Genomic DNA, 11,251 nt, shown 5'->3' with positions numbered 1-11,251 from the left:
CCCCCTCAGTAATATTAACCCCAGTCAGAAATATAACCCCCCTCAGCATTAATAACCCCCCCTCAGTAATATAACCCCCCCCCCCCTATAGTAGTAATAGTTCCCCCCCTAACCCATATACTCGCCTCCTCCTTGCTGTCAGCGCTGCTTCCTTTCTGCTCGCCCTGAGCCCGGGCGCACACTGACATCAGTGTGTGCACCCAGAACCCTTCCTCCCTGAGTCCTCTCCTGTGGAACTGAAGAGCAGGGGACTCAGGGGAGGAGTATTCCGGCTGCACACTGACGTCAGTGTGTGCGCCGGGATCAACACTGCCAGCGTGATTACCAGCGAGGAGCTGCGGCACCCCAGCTGGTAATCAGTACAGTGGCGAGCAGCCGTCGGCAAACTGCGGGCCACATAAAATGAGGCAGCGGGCCTTTTGTTTGACACAAGCTCTAGATCTTTGGGTCCGGTGCCTTTCATCTTAGGGCATTGGGGGACTGGTCAAAAGGACTGCAGCAAGTTTTGTGGTCTCCACTGGTCCTAACCTAAGAGTCGCTGGGATAAAATACATTTTAGTAATATAAAAATAACATGTAATATATGGAGCAGGTGAGGTCTGTATGTGGGAGTGTCATATGATGAGCTGAACCCCTCCTCTTTCATCACATGGAACTTGGCGACAATTATCGGGCTACTGCGAACGCTGGAGACACTTTGACGTGTGATGTGATGGACATTAGATAAGCCAATGACAATACGGGCATGTGGGGGAAAAATAACGTCCGTTATCAAGATCACAAAACCAAGACCACAATGGTACATGGATATTGGGGTGCAGGTGCTGGATGATGAGGATAAAGCAATACCAGATGACTGCCCTAAGTGTAAGATGCACCTATAGGCCTTAGTCAGACGGGCGGTTTTTCGCGCGATTTGCGGATCGCATGACGGATGCGCATCCGCAAATCGCGTGACCGGTGCGCGCAAGTCGCCCGAAAATCGCCCGAAAATCTGCTCCTAGCCGCGTTTCATTAGAAACAGGCCGGAGCTGTCCAGCGCATTGCATTCAATGGAGACGGCAATAGAGCCGCCTCCATTTAAAGCAATGCGCTGCGGGCGAGCCCGGGATGAATTGTCGGTAAGGGCTTAAAGGAGATGTCCCGCGCCGAAACGGGTTTTTTTTTTTTTAAACCCCCCCCCCCCGTTCGGCGCGAGACAACCCCGATGCAGGGGTTAAAAAAACCACCCGCACAGCGCTTACCTGAATCCCGGCGGTCCGGCGTCTTCATACTCACCTGCTGAAGATGGCCGCCGGGATCCTCCGTCTTCGTGGACCGCAGCTCTTCTGTGCGGTCCACTGCCGATTCCAGCCTCCTGATTGGCTGGAATCGGCACGTGACGGGGCGGAGCTACACGGAGCCGCTCTCTGGCACGAGCGGCTCCATAGAAGACTGCTGAAGACCCGGACTGCGCAAGCGCGGCTAATTTGGCCATCGGAGGCCAAAAATTAGTCGGCTCCATGGGAACGAGGACGCTAGCAACGGAGCAGGTAAGTAAAAAACTTTTTATAACTTCTGTATGGCTCATAATTAATGCACAATGTATATTACAAAGTGCATTATTATGGCCATACAGAAGTGTATAGACCCACTTGCTGCCTCGGGACATCTCCTTTAAATATATAAGCCCTTCCCTGCAATTCATCCTAAAATGTGTTAAAATAAAAAAAAATTGTATACTCACCTTCTCCCGGCAGCCAGAGCTCCGTGCGGCCGTCCTGCAGTGGGTGTGAAGGGGGTGTGAGTCAGACCTGCCCCCTGATTGGCTCAGCGCTGAGCCAATCAGAGGCATGCCTCACTCACACCCATTCATGAATTCATGAATGGATGTGAGTCAGACCTGCCCCCTGATTGGCTCAGCGCTGAGCCAATCAGAGGCATGCCTCACTCACACCCATTCATGAATTCATGAATGGATGTGAGTCAGACCTGCCCCTGATTGGCTCAGCGCTGAGAGGCAGCAGTCACTCACCCATTCATGAATGGGTGTGTGAGTGAAATCGGCCTCTGATTGGTCAGGGCTGTGATTGGTCAGGGCTGTGACCAATCAGAGGCAGATCATTCAGCAGGCGGGGATTTTAAAGCCCCGCCGGCTGAATAGTGCCGAGAAGCAGTTCAGGAGAACTGACAGCGGCCGCGGCTGGACTCCGGCTGCAGCGGAAAGGTGAGTATACAATTTTTTTTTTTATTTTAACACATTTTAGGATGAATTGCAGGGAAGGGCTTATATATTTAACCCCTTCCCGACAATTCACCCCACGCACGCCGGCAGCCCATTGCTTTCAATGGAGCGGCTGTATTGCCGCTCCATTGAATTCAATGGGCAAACATCGTTCTTCTCTGCCACAGCTGTTACAGCTGTAGCAGAGAAGAATGATTTGTCTTCTATATGTTCTCAATGGGGTCGGCGCTGCTGCCGCCGGCCCCATTGAGCGCATATACAGAAGAGAACAGGAATCGCAGATAGGTGCGATCTGCGATTTTTTTATTTTTTTTTGTTCTATAATTTATCGGACGAGCGCATAAAAAGCGCTCGTGTCCGATACCATTGTAAAGCAATGGTTTTAAAAAATCGCCGGACACATGCGCATGCGCAAATCGCGGCTAAAAACGCCCGTCTGACTAAGGCCATAGGGTGTTGAATATTGGGGTACATCTCCGCTGTGGGATGGTGCTTTAATAACCATTGATGATATAGTTTGATATTGGGATACAGGCTTGGAAGTAAATAAATATTGAGGTTTTGAGAGGAATGCACAGTAATCCCTGGAGTGGGATGTTAGATGGCGGTGAAGTGGATGAAAAAGTCCAATAAATAGGAGGGTGCTGAATGTTGGGGTGCAGTGTGAAGTGTTGGGGCAATGCTGATAAATGCTGCAGTAATCTGTCCATATACTCTGCATAATGTCACCAGCAGCGGATTGTGGAGCAGCTACTTCTAACACCGGATATGTGAATTGTTCGTCTCAGTGCTCCAGTCTCACTATGATGATGCACATTTCCTTCTGCTGACCACCGTCTTCAAATTTGACCCACGATTGTGGCATCCGGTGAGCTTCTGACACATTATTACACAAAGATCAACCAGCAATACGTAGCCCTATCATGAATCCAGAATGTCTGCAGTATTTCCAAATCCAAAACAGAGTCAAAATCCACAACATTGGTGCGAATTTTGATTTGAAATAAAACATATACTCATTATCAAAAGAAATTCCTCCCCTAGAAGATGTTCTTGGAATCAAATGAACCTTTCTCTGTGTGATTGCAACGATGATATCAAGAAGTGATTACGATATCAGACCAAAAGGAGAATTTACTGCAGAAAACCGAACACTTGAAGGGAGGCTCTAGTACCCTGCTGTACCGCTTCTAGCTTGGATGTAAGATGTGATACGGGCGGGCATGGAAGCTCTAGTACCCTGCTGTACCGCCTCTAGCGTGGATGTAAGATGTAATATAGGCGGGCATGGAGGCTCTAGTACCCTATTCTACCACCTCTAGCTTGGATGTAAGATGTGATACGGGCAGGCATGGAGGCTCTAGTACCCTGGTGGGTCACCTCTAGTTTGGATGTAAGATGTGATACAGGCGGGCATGGAGGCTCTAGTACCCTGTTGTACCGCCTCTAGCTTGGATGTAAGATGTGATATAGGCGGGCATGGAGGCTCTAGTACCCCGTGGTACCGTCTCTAGCTTGGATACAAGAATACGGACGGGCATGGAAGCATACGGGTTCTGTATGGCAGCATATCGGTCCAGATTTGCTGTAACTGAGCCTCTAGATCATACAAACTCGTAGGCTGTCGAAGTTGGCGTCCCAGATGGTCCCATACATGTTCTATTGGTGATAAATTTTGTGCCCGGCGGGCCACGGAATTGTGGCAATATTGTGGAGGCGTTCCTGTGACACTTGTGTGCGATCGAGTATTATCCTGTTGGAAAATGCCTCTTGGAAGCCGCCATGAGAAGAACACACGTGGCTGCAGGATGTCCTGAACATATTGCTGAGCTCTCATTGTCCCTCGTGTCATTACTAGAGATGACTGTATATCATATTCGATGGCCCCCAGACCATCACACCATTGGCGACAGTGTGCAGCTCTACAGCAAAGGTAGAATTGAGGCGCTCACCCCTAGGTCTACAGACAGGAACACGGCGGCGTCGGTGCCCAAACTAAACTTGGATTTTTCGCTGAAGACAGCCCAGTTCCACTCCGTAGCAGTCCAGTTTAGCTGTGCACGACGCCACTGCAAACGGTGGGTGAGTGTCAAAGGCATAATGGGTGCCGTGACACCAAATCTCTTTCAGCCAAGTGGCCGGCAAATGTTTCGACAGAAGACACAGTGGCCTGTAACAATGGTGCCACCTGTCTGTGGATGGCAGACAATAATACGGTTGGAGCTGCTCATGCTTGTCGGGCAATTAAATGATCCTCCATACTGGTGGTCTATTAAGTGCCCTCATACATGCTCTGGTCCCAATGTCTCCTAACAGTCTGGTCAGCCCAGGTAATGGGCGATTTATACATAGAACCATCCAGGTTCTCGCATTCCAATAATACCTTCCCATTGAAACTCCGTTAACTGGGCAAAATCTCTTTGATTATAACGTAGAGGCGTCTAGTGGTCAACAAGCTCTACACAAGCGGAAAAAGAGGTCCAATACACACAAGTAGTCTCTGAGAGCCTTTCTATAGGCCAAGGGTGGAACTAATTTAAAGGAGATGTCTCGAGGAAGCAGTTAAATTTTTTTTTTTTGCCCAGTCCCCCCCATTAAGTACACATTACTAAGCCCCCCTGTAAATGACATTTCTAGCTGGTTCGTACTTACCGTTCCAGCGTTTCAGCAACTTATAAAAGTTTCCTCAAGATGGCCGCCGGCTCTTTCCCCGTCGCTCGCTGCAGCCCGACGTGCGCGCTCCCGAGACGCCGCCAGCTGTGTCTCCATGGCAACCGGACGCATCGCAGCCGCCGACCAGACGCCCCGCAGCCGCCGACCAGACGCCCACCGCCAGGCAGCAGGTAACCGGCGCTAGCCCCCGGCTCCCCAGCGCTAGACCCTCAGCCCAGGTGAAGGCCCCGGAGCCCAGCGCTAGGTTCCGGAGCCCAGCGCTAGTTCCCCCGGCCTAGCGACAGCCCCCCCATCGCAGCGGCAGCCCCCCCGGCGCAGCGGCACTCCCCCCCCCCCGACAAATCACTTACCTGGGAGGCTTCTCGGGGCTGCTGGGCTGGGCTTCTCCGCTGGCCAGCTCCACTTTCTGCACCTTCCTCTAACAGAGGAAGGTACAGAATGGCCGCTGCAGCGCGCTCCCGAGCAGTGACAGCTCGTCTGCGCATGCGCAGAAGAGCTGTAGCGGGGAGCACACTGAAGCGGCTCGTGCTGAATGGAGAAGACCGGACTGCGCAAGCGCGTCTAAAAAAGCAAGCTGCCAGCGAATTTAGACGGAACCATGGAGACGAGGACGCTAGCAACGGAGCAGGTAAGTGGAATAACTTCTGTATGGCTCATATTTAATGCACAATGTACATTACAAAGTGCATTAATATGGCCATACGGAAGTGTATAACCCCACTTGGTTTCGCGAGACCACCCCTTTAAGGCCTCCTTCACATGGGCTACAAAATGCATGTATGTGAAGCCCATGGTGTCCATTGGGTTCTTTCACATGAGATGCTTTGTAGCCTGAAAGAACCCATTGGAAACCATGGACTTCACATACATGCGTTTTGTAGTGGCAATTTTGTAGCCCGTGTGAAAGAGGCCACAGCTGGCAGGACTGTTCATCTAATCATGCCACCACTATAATTATTTGCATATCTGCCGGAGATATAACTGCATGGCGGGTTTTGTAGTAAAACGACAACTAATTCTAGCTGCTTGATTTTTTTTTGACAAAGAGTGTATTATTTTTGCCGCACGGCTAACACCATTAGAAAAAGGATACATCGTACAAAAAGTGCACTTTTATTTCCAAGAAAAAAATGTTATAGAAAGCGATTAAAAATCCGTACATACCCCAAAATGGTGTCAATAAATAGAAACTAGAGTCCCCCTTCCCCCCCCCCAAAAAAGAAAGCCTTTAAACAACCAACTTGATAGAAAAATGAAAAAGGGATGGTGTCAGAAGATGGTGACAGAAAAAATATATTTTATATATTCATTTTAAAAATAAACTAGATACATGTGATATTGTTGTAATCATTCTAACAAAATAAAGCCAACATTCCATTTTAGCTGCAGGTTGTTTACTGTAACCCCTTCCCTTCCAAAAAATGGCGGGGTTTTTTTTGCATTTCAGCCCACTTAGAAATTTTTAAAAGCTTTTCAGTACTTTATGGGGTACATTAAATGATGCCATTGAAACCTACAACTTGTCCGCAAAAAACAAGCCCTCAGATGGTTATGTTGCCGGACAAATAAATAAGTTATGGTTTTTTTTTAATGGGGAGAAAAACACAAAAGTGTAAAACCAAAAATTGGCCATTAAGAAAACCCTTTGAGGAAGGTCTCTTTACATATGGATGATAATCACTATCGTCCACATGTGCCAAAACGTAAGAACCTAGATGAGGAGGATATTGATGTCTATAGATGGCACAGCTATGTAGTGTATTAACTATGTTGGCTCATTGCCTCCCTCTAGTGTCTGCTTATTAAACTGCATTTGAAGGGATAATCCTACCCAACACATAATGTCATTGATGGCATATTATGTGATATCTGATGCTATGTGATATCCATGGATGTCTGCACCCCCCGGGTAACGGCCCAACTGCCTCTTTAGCTTTTTCCTTGCCATAATGCTGGTGAATACAGCTGCACTTCCTTTACAGCAAGGTGTGGGAATGGTAGGGGTCCCAACAGCGGACCCCTCACTAATCAGACAATGATGAGATATCCATCCGTGTGAACCTGCCTCCAGTTCTCTTACATGGCACTGTTAATGTGGGCACTCTGTGGCTGGCACTGTGCAGTGCCCTGATATTGTGAACGGGCCTGTTGTTGGGCTAGAACTGTTTACTGGCTAATAGTTTTTGCAGGGTCACTGTCAGGCACTGGTTATGGGGCTGCTCTTTGCGGGGACGTTATTTGGCGGACACTGTTCATGGGGAATGCTGACTGCCTACATTATAGAGGAATTCTGACACTGCTTATGGGGGCGCTCTGTCTAGCACTATTTGTGGGGACACTCTCCATCTGATACTATTTATGAGGGCACTCTGTGTAGCACTAGGGTGACATTCGCTATCTCGCACTATTTATTGGGTCGCTCTCTATGGGTCACTATAAGGCATTCCATCTGATACTATATATGGAGGCATTCTCTGTCTGGCACTATTTATGATGGTAGTCTGTCTGGCACAATGGGGGCACTCTCTATCTTATACTATTTATGTCACATTCATTACTGCCCTCTCATCTCCATGTGTGACACATTTATTAGGCTTTTGCTCTTGATCAATATGCGGATTTAGCTCTGTCAATGGGTAAAATCCGCGTACTGAATGTCTGACACGTTTTTGCATGGGTCCGCATGAAGAAGTAACATACGACTTCTATTCTTGAATGCACGTCACAAAAATTTGCTCGCAAATTTAGCCCACTGATGGCTACATCCACGTGTGGATTCACGGCAAAAACTGCAGCAGAATGGAATTCCAGGTGGAATCCACCTTGTGAACATATCCTTGTTGTCCCCCCATCTCCCCATGTGTCACATTCATTACTGTCCCCTCATCTCCCCATGTGTCACATTCATTACTGTCCCCCTCATCTCCCCATGTGTCACATTCATTACTGTCCCCTCATCTCCCAGTATGCCCCATTCATTACTAGGGTTGCCACCCTGCTGGTAAATGACCGGCCTGGACAGTAATTACATCTAGAGGCCGGTGTGGGGAATAATTTTTTACTGGCAATTTTAATTATGAGAAAAAATGATGTTATGGCGGGGTGGCAACTTGGACAAATGTTGGGAAAAAATAAGTAGCTAATTTTGTGCACAAATATAGCCAGCACTAAGACTTGTAACTTTTGGGATTTTTGAACCACACTCCACACTTTGAGAGAGGTAGGTGGGGGCACCTACTATATTTAGTAGAATTTACACCAGGGAACTTCCTCATAGCTGGTAAAGATTTCTTCTTCTGGCACATGAGCCATCCAAGACACATCTATTAAGTGGCATAAACCTCTTAACCCCTTAATGCCACAGGACACAAAGTTACATTCATGGTTACTGTTACTGGTCTTAATAAATCAGCCCCATAGTGTTTAAACATAGAAGAAAACGGTGTTCTGTCCCAGTCCAGCATGGAGAGGGTCCTGAAGCCGCTTGGGGAAGAGTTGGGAGGATCCCCCACCCTCATTCCATCCCAAGAATTACACCTGCTGCTCTGACTGACCAGGTGAGAAGAGCTGGCTCTTTCTATAGGAGTACTAGTGAGTGATTGCTGTAAGACTGGAGCAGACAAAAGGGGTAAGACCAGGGCATAGACTGCTGATGTGGCTGTGCTGCTAGTATGGCCCTGCTAGCACGGAGGAGTACTACTGAGTGATGCCTGTAAGACTGAAGCAGACAAGAGGGGTAAGAACGGGGCATAGACTGCTGATGGGGCTGTGCTGCTAGTATGACCCTGCTAGCATGGAGGAGTACTACTGAGTTATGGCTGTAAGACTGGAGCAGACAAGAGGGGTAAGACCACTGCAGAGATGTCTGATGGGGTTGTGCTGCTAGTATGGCCCTGCTAGCACAGAGGAGTACTAGTGAGTGATGGCTTTAAGACTGGAGCAGACAAGAGTGGTAAGACCAGTGCATAGACTGCTGATGGGTCTGTCCTGCTTGTATGACCCTGCTATGCAATACATTGTGTATGTGTAGCATTTTCATATGCATCCCTGCATGTCTGTGTGATACTCATAGACTCATAGAGTTGGAAGGGACCTCCCAGGTCATTGGGTCCAACTCCCTGCTCAGTGCAGGATTCACTAAATCATCCCAGACAGATATTTGTCCAGCCTTTGTTTGAACACTTCCATTGAAGGGAAACTTGCCACCTCCCGTGGTAACCTCTTCCACTCATTGATTCCCCTCACTGTCAGAAAGTTTTTTTCTAATATCTAATTTGTGTGTCCTCCCTTTCAGTTTTATCCCATTGCTTCTGGTCTTTCCTTGTGCAAATGAGAATAGGGCTGATACCTCTGCACTGTGGCAACCCTTCAGATAGTTGTAGAAGGCTATTAGGTCTCCTCTCAGCCTTCTTTTTTGCAAGTTAAACATTCCCAGATCCTTTAACTGTTCTTTATAGAACATGATTTGCAGACCGCTCACCATCCTGGTAACTCTTCTTTGGACTTGCTCCAGTTTGTCTGTCTTTTTTAAAGTGGGGTGCCCAGAACTGGACACAGTATTCCACCATCCTGGTAACTCTTCTTTGGACTTGCTCCAGTTTGTCTATGTCTTTTTTAAAGTGGGGTGCCCAGAACTGGACACAGTATTCCAGATGAGGTCTGACCAAGGAAGAGTAGAGGGGGATAATTACCTCACATGATCTAGATTCTATGCTTCTCTTAATACATCCCAGAATTGTGTTTGCCTTTTTGACTGCTGCATCATATTGTTGACTCATGTTCAGTCTATGATCTATTCGTATACACAAGTCTTTCACATGTGCTGCTTAGCCCAATTCCTCCCATTCTGTATGTGCTTTTTTCATTTTTATTGCCTAGATGTAGGACTTTGCATTTCTCCTTGTTAAATACCATTCCGTTAGTCGCCACCCACTGTTCAAGCTTTTCTAGATCTTTTTGAATACTCCCTCTCTTCCCTAGTGTTAGCTATCCCTCCTAGCTTTGTGTCATCAGAAAATTTGATCAGTTTCGCATCAATTCCCTCCTCCAGATCATTTATAAAAATGTTGAACAACACTGGGCCTAGGACAGAGCCTTGTGGTACCCCACTTGATACATTCTTCTACTTGGATGTGCAGCCATTTATGACCACTCTTTGAGTACAATCACTCAGCCAGTTGTGAATCCACCTAACAGTTGCCTTGTTAATCCCATATTTGGTCATTTTTTTCAATAAGTATAGTATGAGATACTTTGTCAAATGCTTTACTAAAGTCAAGATAAAAAATGATACGCGGGCATGTGCAGTGCCATACGCGGTCTGTGCCAGCTCTCTGGTCACAAGCAGAGGCGTAACTAGAAGCTCTTGGGCCCCGATGCAAAATCTATAACAGTGACCCCCTACTTACATGCGGTGTTTATAATACTTTGGTCTACTTATATGAGGGAGGGGCCTCTGTAGTTAAACTCGTGTTTTACACATAGCCCATGGGCCTGAGCCCTTAATAAATTTGGGGCATTTTGTGCCAAGGTTTGTAACAAATTCCAGTATTAGTAAATTCTTCCCCCATAACTTTACTTTTCTAGTGATATAGTAATTCAATCTGTGGCCAAGAGAGGGGGTAGGGTTAGCGGGATCCTCCCGCTAGCCCTGCCTTCTCTCTTTGCTAGACAAGAATCACTATGAGAATCCCTCTAGCCTCACCCTTCTCTCAGCTAAACCCTGAGAAAGCCCTTTAGCAGCGCCCCATATCTCTTCAAGATATGTCAGAGATCCCGTGTAGCTCCGCCCGCTCTCTCCCCTCGCTATGGGGGATTCCAAGACTGTTGTGCGATCTTCTCCTATTGATTTTAATGGGGCCCCGGCCCCATAAAAAACAATGGGTGATATTGCAAGTTTTTTTGTATCGCACGGAGGCTTGAGTAAATACAGCAAATGAGAAAGAAACCATTGAAAAACATTGGTTTCATAATCATGCATTTCCACTCACTAGAAAACCTATCGCCAGTGTGTAAGAGACCTTACTTTGGTCGCTCTGCTCCAAAAATGGGATAGACGGTTTGAACGGAGGCAATTACCAAAGCACTTATCTCCTACTACTTACCAGGCCAACTTTGTCACTTTTTTCAGACAACCAGAAGTGTTGCTTTTTATTTTGCATTTTAAATTCTACAGTAACGAGTGGCAATAATGTGTTACCTTTATTCTCAGTACAATTACAGTGATGCCAACTATGTAGAAGATTTTTCTTTATTCTTCTATTGCGCAATAACAGCATAGCTTGTCACTTAGTTTTTTTTGTTTTTTTTTTTACAGAAAACCTGTCTAGTCCCCACAGCGCCATAAACAAAGTT

Source organism: Eleutherodactylus coqui, unplaced genomic scaffold (assembly GCF_035609145.1).
Source record: "Eleutherodactylus coqui strain aEleCoq1 unplaced genomic scaffold, aEleCoq1.hap1 HAP1_SCAFFOLD_43, whole genome shotgun sequence".
Classification (NCBI taxonomy): Eukaryota; Metazoa; Chordata; class Amphibia; order Anura; family Eleutherodactylidae; genus Eleutherodactylus; species Eleutherodactylus coqui.
Note: the sequence above shows the minus strand (reverse complement) of the source record.